Raw genomic sequence first — 11,669 nt, forward strand, 5'->3', positions numbered from 1 at the left:
TAACACAACAGCTGCAGACAGTGCTCTCTAGTAACAGGCCTCAGATGATGGGACTACAAACCCTACAACAACTCCTAGGCTTGAAGTAGCAAGATCTTTGACATTTGATGAGTGTTATAGTTCTCAGGTCTAGGATATCTGATACTCTTTAGTGTAGCCTAGTTTGTGGTCAATTGGATAGATATCTGGGAGTGGGATTGCTGGGCCATAGGGAAGCTCTATGTTTAGTCTTTTGAGAAACCTCTGTACTGCTTTCCAGAGTGGTTGAACAAGTTTACACTCCTACCAAAAGCGTAGTAGTGTTCCTGTTTTGCCACATCCCCACCAACATCTGTTATTGTTAGCTTTCTTGGTAATGGTCATTCTAAGTGGGGTGAGGTAGAATCTCAATGTTTTTTTGGTTTTTTTGTTTTTACCAGTCCTGGGGCTTGAACTCAGGGCCTGGACACTGTCCCTGAACTATCTTTTGCTCATGGCTAGCACTGTATTTTTTGAGCCACAGCACTACTTCCAACCTTTTCTGCTTATGTGGTACTGAGGAATCAAACCAGGGCTTCATGCACGCAAGGCAAGCACTCTACCACTAAGCCACATTTCCAGCCTCAATGTTGTTGTGATTTGCATTTCTTTTTTTTTTCTTTTTGGTCCGTTGTGGGGCCTGAACTCTGGGCCTGGGCTCTGTCCCTCAGCTCTTCAGCTCAAGGCTAGCCCTACCACTTGAGCCACAGCGCCACTTCCAGCTTTTTCTGCTTATATGGTGCTGAGGAATCGAACCCAGGGCCTCATGCAAGGCAAGCACTCTACCACTGAGCCACCTTCCCAGCCCAATGATTTGCATTTCTTTTATGGACAGAGATATGAAACATATCTTCATGTGTTGAAGATGCTACTTCATAGCCGGGGAGGGGTGGGGGAAGGAGGGGAATGTGGGAAGGATATTTGCATTAGTTACAGTATAGTCTTTCTTGCAAATAAAAGACTGCCTTTGGACCAATCACAGGCCTTATGTGACTGGAAAAAGTGCTCCTTCTGTGGCATGCATGAAAATGGCTGCACAATTTCAGAATTAAGTAAGGCTGTAATGGTTTTTAAAAAAATCTGACTGCAGTGTCTTTTTTGAAGATGATAACTAGGATAAACAGCTTCTGGAGCCAGAGCTGTGTTTCTTCAACAGTCAACTGGGGTTGTCACATATCTTCCTCAAGGGTGAGTGTGGAAAGTAGTAGGTGTAAGCACAAGGGTATACCCAGCTTTGCTCAAAGCCAAAGACATATGGAACACCTGTTCAATTAGGGAATTAAGTTGTTCCTGCCCAAAACAGCTTAGCTTATTTAGTGGGAAAATAAATGCTAAAACCAAAGGCCTATTATTAATAGCATTTGATAATATTTCAGTAACACTTCACTTCTGCCCCAGTCCCCTAGGGAGAGGAGAGTACCTTTCATTTGTCACAAGTTCTCACTGTCATGGGCTGTGTGGTTGACTCATGCTTTATCAATCAGATCCACTTACTATCATATCAAATTTTTTAAATTAATGATATTATAGCTGGACACAAGCTCAAGTCTATAATCCTAGCTTCTGGGAAGAGAGGCAGTTTGAAATCAGAAAATATAATTTCAAGCCAGCCCAGGCATAAAAATTCCTATGACTGTATTTCAATCAATGTCTGGGTGTTGTGGTACTAATCTGTCATGCCATTTATGGGGGAAGCACAATGGTTGGGCACAGTGATGTGTGCCTGTCATTCCCAGTGACCCAGGGAAGCAAAACCCCACCGCAGAAGGTAGAGTTGTTCTTAGAGTGGCCAATTACACTTCACCTTGTACTCTCCCAGTCTCAGGTTCAGGGACAGTTTTTCACTCATCTTTAGCCAGGAGCAGCAGTGCTTAAAAGAAAAATCCAATGAGCAGGTTATGGAGGGGGGGTGACCTAAGAAGGAAAGCAAAGTAAGCAAAGTTTCAGGCAACTAAGGCCAAGTTGGTCAAGCTACCAGAATCTGGTAGATAAGTGAGTTATACATTTCTCAGAAAGATTTTTAAGCCAGGTGCCAATGGCTCACACCTGTAATCCTAGCTACTCAAGAGGCTGAGATCTGAGGATCACGGTTCAAAGCCAGCCTGGGCAGGAAAGTCCGTGAGATTCTTATCTCTAATAAAACTAGAAAACTGGAAGTGGTGCTGTGGGTCAAGTAGTAGAGCGCTTGCCTTGAGCTGAAGAGTGCAGGGACAGTGCCCAGGCCCAAACTTCAAGCCCCATAACTGAAAAAAAAAAAAAAGATTTTTATTTTTTCCTGACATGAAGGATTGGCTTACGGGTAAATGTTCTGCCCTAGATCATCCCATTTTCTGGTTTTGAGCACAGCCATGTGATGACATGACTTGCCACTGCAATAATGTGCAGCCATGAGAAGAATTTCATGAGAGTCATAGGAAAAATGGACCTGGAGCCCTGCCGGGGCTGAGCAGTTTAACCAAAGCCAGAATTGCGTCTATGTTCAGAATTCTTGTCATGTGAGAATGTTTGCTTGAATCATGGTTAGCTGATTTTTTTTTCCTTCTTGCTGTTTGTAGGCATAAGCTCTCCATCCCTGCAGAGCTCAGCCCTAGAAATTGCATGCAACCAGACATTTGTTCTTCATCTCAGAAACCTCCCCAGATACTATTCTGTACTGTTGGCTTGAAACCCTCATCTTTATTAGTTGTCCCAGTTTTCTGTTTTGTTTGGCTTATCATCGCCAAGTTCCCCAACTACTACCGTCACCCACCTTGAACTAGAATGTAGGCTGTCTTCCCAACTTTGAACAGCACACTTCCCAGACAATGATGGGATGGCAGTTCACACCTTGGTACCACAGGCTAACAAATGAAGATAGCAATTCCACTTCTATTCCCTGACAAGGTTTTGGGGACATCATATTTGGTCAGGGCTCTTCTTTTGACCACTACCTTTTTGTATGAGCAAAGGAGAAAAATCAAATAATTTTAATGTCACTTCCATTTTTTCACTTTCATAATTTGTGTTGCTAATACTGGATCACTAACTTTAAAATAAATGGGTAGACCATCATTGTACCTGTAAACTGTATATGAAACAGTCAGATTCTCCTTCTTCAATATCTCATTATACAGAAGTGTGTGTGTGTGTGTGTGTGTGTGTGTGTGTGTGCATTTTTTCATCTCTGTGATTGGCCTTAGTGAATGTGCTTCAAAATTGCAACACTCCAGATTTTAGTTCCAAATGATGGAAACAAGCCTGTGAAAACCAATGTGCTTTTAAGAGAAACTAGGAATGCAAATGCTGTCAAAGTCATTTTGCTCTTTTCTGTTGGCTCCTCCTAAGAGCATGGGTGCATGTGTGGCTTTCTGAGAGCCAGAGCCATACATGTGGGTCCTGTCAGAGCAGATCTCTCCGAGTCTCATTTAAGGCTCTAGCGGGACTCAGATTCTCACCTGGCTTTGCAGCCAACTGTTTCACTTTCCATTTTTATTAAGGGAGTGTAGTTGGCAGCCACTACTGTACTTGTTCTAATATTGAAATCACTTTTTCCACTACTGCACTATTCCTCTAATAGTTTATAGAATACATTTAGACCTAGTAGGTTGGTAGAAATAACTGTCAGCTGATAGGAGGCACCATGTGTTCCATTCGCTTTATGCAGAGCCTATTATAGGGAAATGCTCATGGTAAACATTGCAGCCATAATAGGGAAGGTGTCCAGACTCCACAGAGGTAAGTTACACACATGGGAACATTGCTCACTGTAGTGGAATTTAACAGCAATAAGCGGAGCTTTGATGGCTTTTCTGAGCAGGTAACACCCTATCACTTCTTGTAATGATTGGAAGGAGAAATTTTGCTTGTCATAAAAGTAGCTTATTCCCTGATGATTAAGCAATACACAAAAGGTGCAAAATTAGGGCGTTTTTTTCCTTCCTCTTAGATTCAAAGATCAGATACAATTGGACATCTCACCATTTTCCTAAGTTTACCTGACCCTTCCAAGTGCTGGGAAATATCTGTGATTTCACATAGTTCTTTGCTCATTAAAGATTCACCATGTGGCATTATCATTACACTTTCTTTGGTTTGTTTTCCCAGAAACCTGAGCAAGTTGAGGACAGGTACAGCATCATATTGCATGAATGTCCAGTGCCATCTGCATTGCTCTACAAAGAGTAAATACATAATAGACGTTTGTTAAGTTAAATTGGAGCACCGATTTTTGCTGGCAAAATTTGCTAGCAAAATTTGCTGGCAAATTTGGCAAAATTTAGATGAATATTTACATACATCACAAGATTGTTAAAATGAGACTCACTTATAGTATATAACGTACATGAGGGAGGAACATGGTAGATGCATATTGTCTGACCAAATGTTTACTGAAATACTAATTCAATGCTCCTGCCTTGCTGTTTCTCCTTGTCCTGTTTCTGATTATTTTCTGTCCTAAGGATGGAGATAGACTGTAGTGAAGACAGAGACTGGAACTCAGCTATTTGGTCCAAAATTTGAAACACCCAAGATGCTGATGCTAGAAATTATATGGAAAGATCTATATAGATTTGTAGAAAAAAATAAAAGTTTGGAAAGACTTCAAACAATCTAGAAAAGGCATGAATTTTGAAATTTATACTATTTAGTATTGTCTTTCTAAAATACTGCCTTTCAAAATATGGCTTTCCTGAGTTATTTTTATTGCCTCCTGTATTACTTCTAAGTGGTAACAATTATTTACCAATCTTAATATTTCTTCTTAGGCTATCTGATTACTAAATAAGTAAATAGTTGGCCAAATTGTGGCATAACCTTATGACCAAGATGCTTTCAGAGGGATGATTTTGACTTCACACTGTAATATATAATTGGAAGGATTGGATATTGTTTGTGTGCTTGTTATAAACTGGGATATGGATTGCGTTATGTGTTTCAATATCTAGGTATGCATTTTGTCACATGAAAAGCTATGCTTTTTAACATTCTTTCTCAACTAATGGAATGGAAGTCTGGCCAAATCCTTATTCTCCAGATGGTTTTAAAGATCTGGAACGTTCTGCCAATGGAAAAACTGACCAGTTACAGTAAAGCCTCTGGAAATTCTCATCTTAGTAGTAACATTACAGAAAACTAGTTTTATTTTTCTCTTTTATTTTGCATTTCATCACAGAGCCACCTTTATAGTTTAAATGCTTCAGTATTTTTAAATTCATGGAAGAAGATTCATTTGTTTTCATTATCTTACCTTTTATTATTAAAAATTTCAAATATTCAAATTATAGAGTAAACATTCACATACCCATCAATATGCATACTTCATTAATATTTTGTGCCTATCAATATTTCAACAAGGATCTATTTATGGTCAGTTTGTTTTTTTTCTAAATTCCTAACCACTTCTTTCAATCCATCTCTTAACATTGTATCATTAAATTCATAAATACTTCCATATGTATCTCTAAAAGACAAATAATCACACCACAAAAGATATCTACCCTGTTAATGTAAAATATTTAGTCATATTAACTTATCCCTAGGGAAGGATTAGGAAAGTTTGATCAATGACTGCTGTGACATAGATAGAAACCAGAAGCTTTGGGTTTTATCATGAACAAAATAAATATTTGGAGAGACTAATTTGCAATTTCAGTGTATACATATGTTGAAATATTACATATCTCATGTAATAAGTATAAATTTCCTGTTCCATGAATGAGTTAACCAATACATATAATTTAAGCATAAGTAATGTCATGAACCAAATATTGTATATATATTGCAATTGACAGGTATACGGTCAGCTCTATCTCTCCTCTGATTTAGTTGGATTTTGTTGTTGTTATATTTTGCACTTCTAGCTTTTCTGTTTAGTCTTCTTGTCTCTGATTTAATTTCTTATATTTTCAAATCTTTCCTGGTTTTTCATCCCTTTCCAGATCTTTCTGTTTTCAAATTATTTATTAGGATTTCAAATTCTTTCATAGTTTTCTTTATAATCAACATTTTTATCAGCCTGTTTTGAAATAGCAATCTTAATTCTTGTAATTTATGAGAATTATTTTTTGCATCCTACTTTTTTATCTATAATAAAAGTCAATTCTCTCTCTTGAAATTATACAAAAATCATGATTCTTTTCCTCTGTTCACTTCTAGGTAAAATAAATTTCATGGGCCCAGTTAGTTTTTCCTACTATATTGCTTTTGAACTCAGCACATACACAATTTTAAATTTTCAAGTAGCTACATTTAAGTTAAAAGAAACAGGTAAAATTCATTTAATAATAGTTTAACATAATATATCTACAATATTGTCGATAACATATAAAACCACTCATATAAACATTATATAAGTACTAATTAGGTTCAGGCGTGAGGGCGCCATGAGGGGTGACAGAGGCGGGGTCGTGGCGGGCGAGGCCCAGGAGGCGGGTTCAGGTCCTCTGTGCCACATATCCATCCCATTTGATTTCTATTTGTGTGAAGTGGCCTTCCCTCAGGTGCAGCCAGCACCTGAGGAAACTTCCTTTCAGTGAAGCCTTGCTGAAGAGGAATCAGGACCTTGCTCCCAATTCTGCTGAATAGGCCTCTATCCTTTCTCTGGTGACAAAAATAAACAATGTGATCGACAATCTGATTGTAGCTCCAGGGACATCTGAAGTGCAAATTGAAGAAGTCCGACAGGTAGGATCATACAAAAAGGGAACAATGACTGCAGGACACAATGTGGCTGACTTAGTGGTAATACTGAAGATGCTGCCATCGTTGGAAGCTGTGGCTGCCACGGGAAATAAAGGTGTGGAAAGCCTCCGAGCACAAGATCCTTCTGAAGTTTTGACCATGCTGACCAATGAAACTGGCTTTGAAATCAGTTCTTCTGATGCTACGGTGAAAATTCTCATAACAACAGTGCCACCCAATCTCCGAAAACTGGACCCAGAACTCCATTTGGATATCAAGGTGATGCAGGGTGCCTTAGCAGCCATCAGACATGCCCGCTGGTTTGAGGAAAATGCTTCTCAGTCCACAGTTAAAGTTCTCATCAGACTGCTAAAGGACCTAAGGATTCGTTTTCCTGGTTTTGAGCCCCGCACACCCTGGATTCTTGACCTACTTGGGCACTATGCTGTGATGAATAACCCCACCAGGCAGCCTTTGGCCCTAAATGTGGCATACAGGCGTTGCTTGCAGATTCTGGCTGCAGGACTGTTCCTGCCAGGTTCAGTGGGTATCACTGACCCCTGTGAGAGTGGCAACTTCAGAGTGCACACAGTCATGACCCTAGAACAGCAGGACGTGGTCTGCTATACAGCTCAGACTCTCTCTGAATCCTCTCACATGGTGGTTTTAGGAAGATCCTTGGCCAGGAGGGTGATGCCAGCTATCTTGCTTCTGAAATATCTACTTGGGATGGAGTGATAGTGACACCTTCAGAAAAGGCTAATGAGAAGCCACCAGAGAAGACGGAAGAGGAGGAAGAGGAGGAAAATACAGAATAACCACCTCAAGGGGAGGAAGAGGAAAGCATGGAGACTCAGGAGTGACCTTCCTTCCACACTCTTCTAATTCAAGAAGACTGGAGCCGAACCAACCTGCTACTGGGTTTTATGTGGTGGCTTTTCTACGGGATAGGGAGATGGCATGAAGGAAAATAAACTGGACAGAAAGATAAGTCATTCCATTGTTTTGATACTGGCTTAGCAGCCAGAAATCTCCCATTCATGACCCATGACACTCATCATAATAAAGCAGGTTACCAACATTTCTTAATGCTCTAGAATCCTGATTCCCCAAAACTTCTCAACTAGTGCTTTGTTGTTGAAACGTGAACTGTTGAGTGGAATTTTTTTTCTAAGAAAAACGATTAAAGTACTTCCTAGTGTGGAAAAAATATATATAAGTACTAATTAAATATTGATTACCTAAGATTAATGTAAATTATTGTTTAACATTAATACATGGTTTTATATTGACAATATATTGCTTATATATTGTCAATATAAAACCATGTATTAATGTTAAATGATTTAATATGCATCCATGTATTATCAAAAATTATATTCTTTTAAAAAATAAACATCATATAGGTCTATATAAATATAAATTAATACATTTATATTACATATTTATATTACATACAGTATATTTCAGAAAAATAAAAGAATCTTGAATGTTTTCACCATAAACAAGATAAATGTTTGATGAGACACATATACTTATAAAATATAATATAATATAGTACATGACAATTTGTGCTACCTAAAATTTAGGCTACATAACCAATTGGCTCTAAAGTTCCTAAGCATGGTGGTAAATACATGGACTTTATATTTTCTGAAACCTTTTGTCACTACTGCTTTGCCTCCTTTACTTGGATTCTATATGTTGTTTCTCTGCCCTTATCTATAATGCTTGGTTTCTATTTTATTCCTACTGGTTTCTCATACTGAGAGGTTTGATATTGATAAGTTGTTTTGTTAGTTTCAGAGAGTCACCAACACTCCCTCACTCTAGCCTGCAAATTATTATCCCAGCAGTCTTCCAGTTCCTGTATACTATTCTTCATAGAATGGCCATGGGATTCAGTCTGACCTAAAGACACTTTTACAGATTTCTGGCTCTCAAACTGGTTATGAGGTTTTGTTGTTGTTTTGTTTTGTTTTTGTTTGCATAACCACTGATACTGTGACCTATATCTAAGGGTGCTTTGCCCCTTCTGTGTGCATTTTGGAGTTTGTGGTACTCTTTGACACCTAGGTTTGCTATAGATGTTTACCATGTATTTTTTATTTTATTTTTTCAGAGCTGAGGACCAAACTCTCAGGCAAGTGCCAAGCAAGTGCTCTTCCATTGTCCTATATCCCCAACCATATCCTTTAAAAAATTTTTAAACTGTCATCTCTTTCTGCTTTGTGCTAGAGAATTAGAGAAGGAAACAACAAAATCTATGTTGCTGTTGCCACCATCTTTGTACAATCTTTTTTTTCTAATTACTTTTCTAATTATGCTGAAGATTTTCATTAACTTATGCTTCTGTCTGTGAACTGTGAAATTTGTGTACTTGTTTATTTCTATAAGTGCATTTATTATTTGACTGAGTCTACTATATTTTTTGGTTTTAAGAAGCTTAGTCTAGCAATACATATTTCCCATTAAATTAAGCTTCTAATCAGAAAGTCTGCAGTGCCTTTGCAATGAATAGTTTTGTATGGCTGGAAGTATTATACTAATAAGAGGAAAAACAGAACTCTTCATTAAAGGGAAGATATGTGCATACAAATTAGAAACTCACTGATCACTGTAATTTTATCACTGATGATTGTAATTCTATTACTAAGTGAAAGGTGAATATAGTTTGTATTCATTAAATATTACAACTACCTCCCAAAATATAATTAAAATTGGACAGCATCTCAGAGCCATTTTTCCTTCCTTTAGTACAGAACTGAACTGTTCTTTGGTTTTAATGATAGATAGACCTAGTAGCATGTTGTGAAAGAAGTGCAATTGTATTGGTTGTGAAATGAAACAGGTTTCCCAAGTACATTTTGTTGAATAGAAGCATTCTTCACTCTCTCTACTAATGCTATTGTATGCAGCATATTAGGTTCAGATGGAATTATTTTTTATAGAAATTCAAAACTATATCATAAAGCAAGCCACCAAGGTCACTTAACTCTACATTCTCATTGGACATGTTGAAGGTCACATTTAAAAACTGATTCTAGCATGAAGAGAGTGACTTAGATCTTATAGGAAAAGATGGCCTTCTTTAGTAATCCAGGAAGATGAAAGTTAAGGCAAAGGACATTGGTATTCTAAACACTATAAAGACAGATAAATTTTGTTTATGTGTGCTGCTATACTGTTAACACTGACTATAAAAATTTGTAGGTGATATGGTATAAAGCCTGTTCTCACTGTATTTGATTCTGGTGCCCTGCATTTTGTATATACATTTTTCTAATTTGGGGAGGGGAAGGAAAATAAGAAAATGCTGAAACAAGGATACAGGTTGACCTGTTATAACAATGAGATGTATAAGACACTATGTTGAAAACAAGCTTTCCAACTTTGGTGGGGGTTGGGGGGAGGGAGTTGAGGAGGTATGAAGGGAAGGGATAGTAGGGGAAAAACAAAGGAGGAAGTAACAATGCTCAATAGGAAATGTACTCATTTCCTTACTCATGTAACTGTAACCCCTCTGTACAGTATCTTCACAATTATATATATATATATATATATATATATATATAAAGATTTATAGGTGAGAATGATAAATAAAATTCAATGTGAAGACCAGTGCTTCAAAAAATAGATGATCTATGTTCTTTGGAATATACTTTATTAAAATTGTATTTTAAGAAGTGAAATCTTTTCTTAACTAAACTGTTGATTAATTATTCAACAAAAATGTACAGACTGTCCCATTGCGCAAGGACACCAAACGTTTCGGTGTCCAAGGACCTTGGTGGGAAGTGATGCATATCAGTATAAAAGTGTAAGTTCAAGACTGATAACCACAAGGCTACTTAGTTTGAGTCATAAGGTCTAAAGTCTATCCAGCTTTCCTCCCCACTTTCATTTACACTATCTCTCTTGCTCTTTTGTATTTGATTCTTTTCTCTTTGATAGTTTTAGAAAAAGAAGCTAATGTTTTGGAATTTTCCATATAGGAACAATGAGTTTTACCCACTTTGTAGATTATGTATGAACTCATGGATTTTAAATTTAGGGGAGAGGAAAATTCTAGTAATGTGATCCTCCTCCTTCCCTTTCTCCCTTCTTCTCTCCCTCCTTCTCTTTCTTTCTCCCTTACTCTCTACTTCCTTTGCATCCTGTGGACCATCTTTAGTCTTAGCCTGAGATAGTCTCAGGATTCTTTACAAAGTATTTGAATCCTGCTTTTATCACTTCTCTCTTCTTTCTCTCATTTCTCAAAATTTTCTATAGCCTTCTTCATGTTGCATTCTATCACTGTCTATAGGCCCTCAGAATTCCCACAGGGGCACCTCCCAGCCACATCTAAGTCACTGTAACTCCTCTATGTTCACTGTGTGACCTGAACCTTTCAAAAGGATTTTCTCTTAGCTTCACATGAAGCTGAAAATATAGGAGGTTTGCTATTTCCAGTCCAATTCCTCAGTTTTACATTGAAATGAAGATGGCAGTATGGTAGGTATGTGGAAGTAATGTCTAGTTAAATCTTGGTAGTGTGGCCTGGTTTGCTAGATAGCACTTTTCAGAAGACAAGGCAATTGTCTGCCCACTTTTCCTCTGTCTTAATTTTTGACTCATTTTTGTACAAGTTTTCCTGTTACTTTTTAATGCTGAGTTATAGCAAGGTAAATAAATTTTGTTTTTCATATTCCAGTGAACTATGCCAGGTTCTTTTTTTGTTTGTTTGTTTGTTGGTCATAGGGCCTGAACTCGGCCTGGGCACTGTCCCTCTGATCTTCAACTCAAGGCTAGTGCTCTATCACTTGGGCCACAGTGCCACTTCCGGCTTTTTCAGCTTATGTGGTGCTCAGTAATAGAACCCAGGGCCTCATGCATGCAAGGCAAGCACTCTACCACTGAGCCACCTTCCCAGCCCCCGCCAACTTCTTTTGACAGAGACCAGTTGGAAGAATATTTAACTTTTGCAGAATGAGCATTAATGTACATGTATA

At 37.9% G+C, this 11,669-nt stretch overlaps 1 pseudogene across 1 annotated transcript; it reads left to right on the top strand.

Moving 5' to 3' along the window:
- The first annotated feature begins 3,745 nt into the window (after positions 1-3,745).
- LOC138834912 (interleukin enhancer-binding factor 2 pseudogene) lies at positions 3,746-7,644 on the top strand (annotated as a pseudogene). Its single transcript, XR_011374297.1, has 2 exons — positions 3,746-3,814; positions 6,395-7,644. The product of XR_011374297.1 is annotated as an interleukin enhancer-binding factor 2 pseudogene (transcript).
- The last annotated feature ends 4,025 nt before the right edge of the window (positions 7,645-11,669 follow it).

This window comes from Dipodomys merriami, unplaced genomic scaffold (genome assembly GCF_024711535.1).
Source record: "Dipodomys merriami isolate MVZ:Mamm:240054 unplaced genomic scaffold, mDipMer1.0.p SCAF_22, whole genome shotgun sequence".
NCBI lineage: Eukaryota > Metazoa > Chordata > Mammalia > Rodentia > Heteromyidae > Dipodomys > Dipodomys merriami.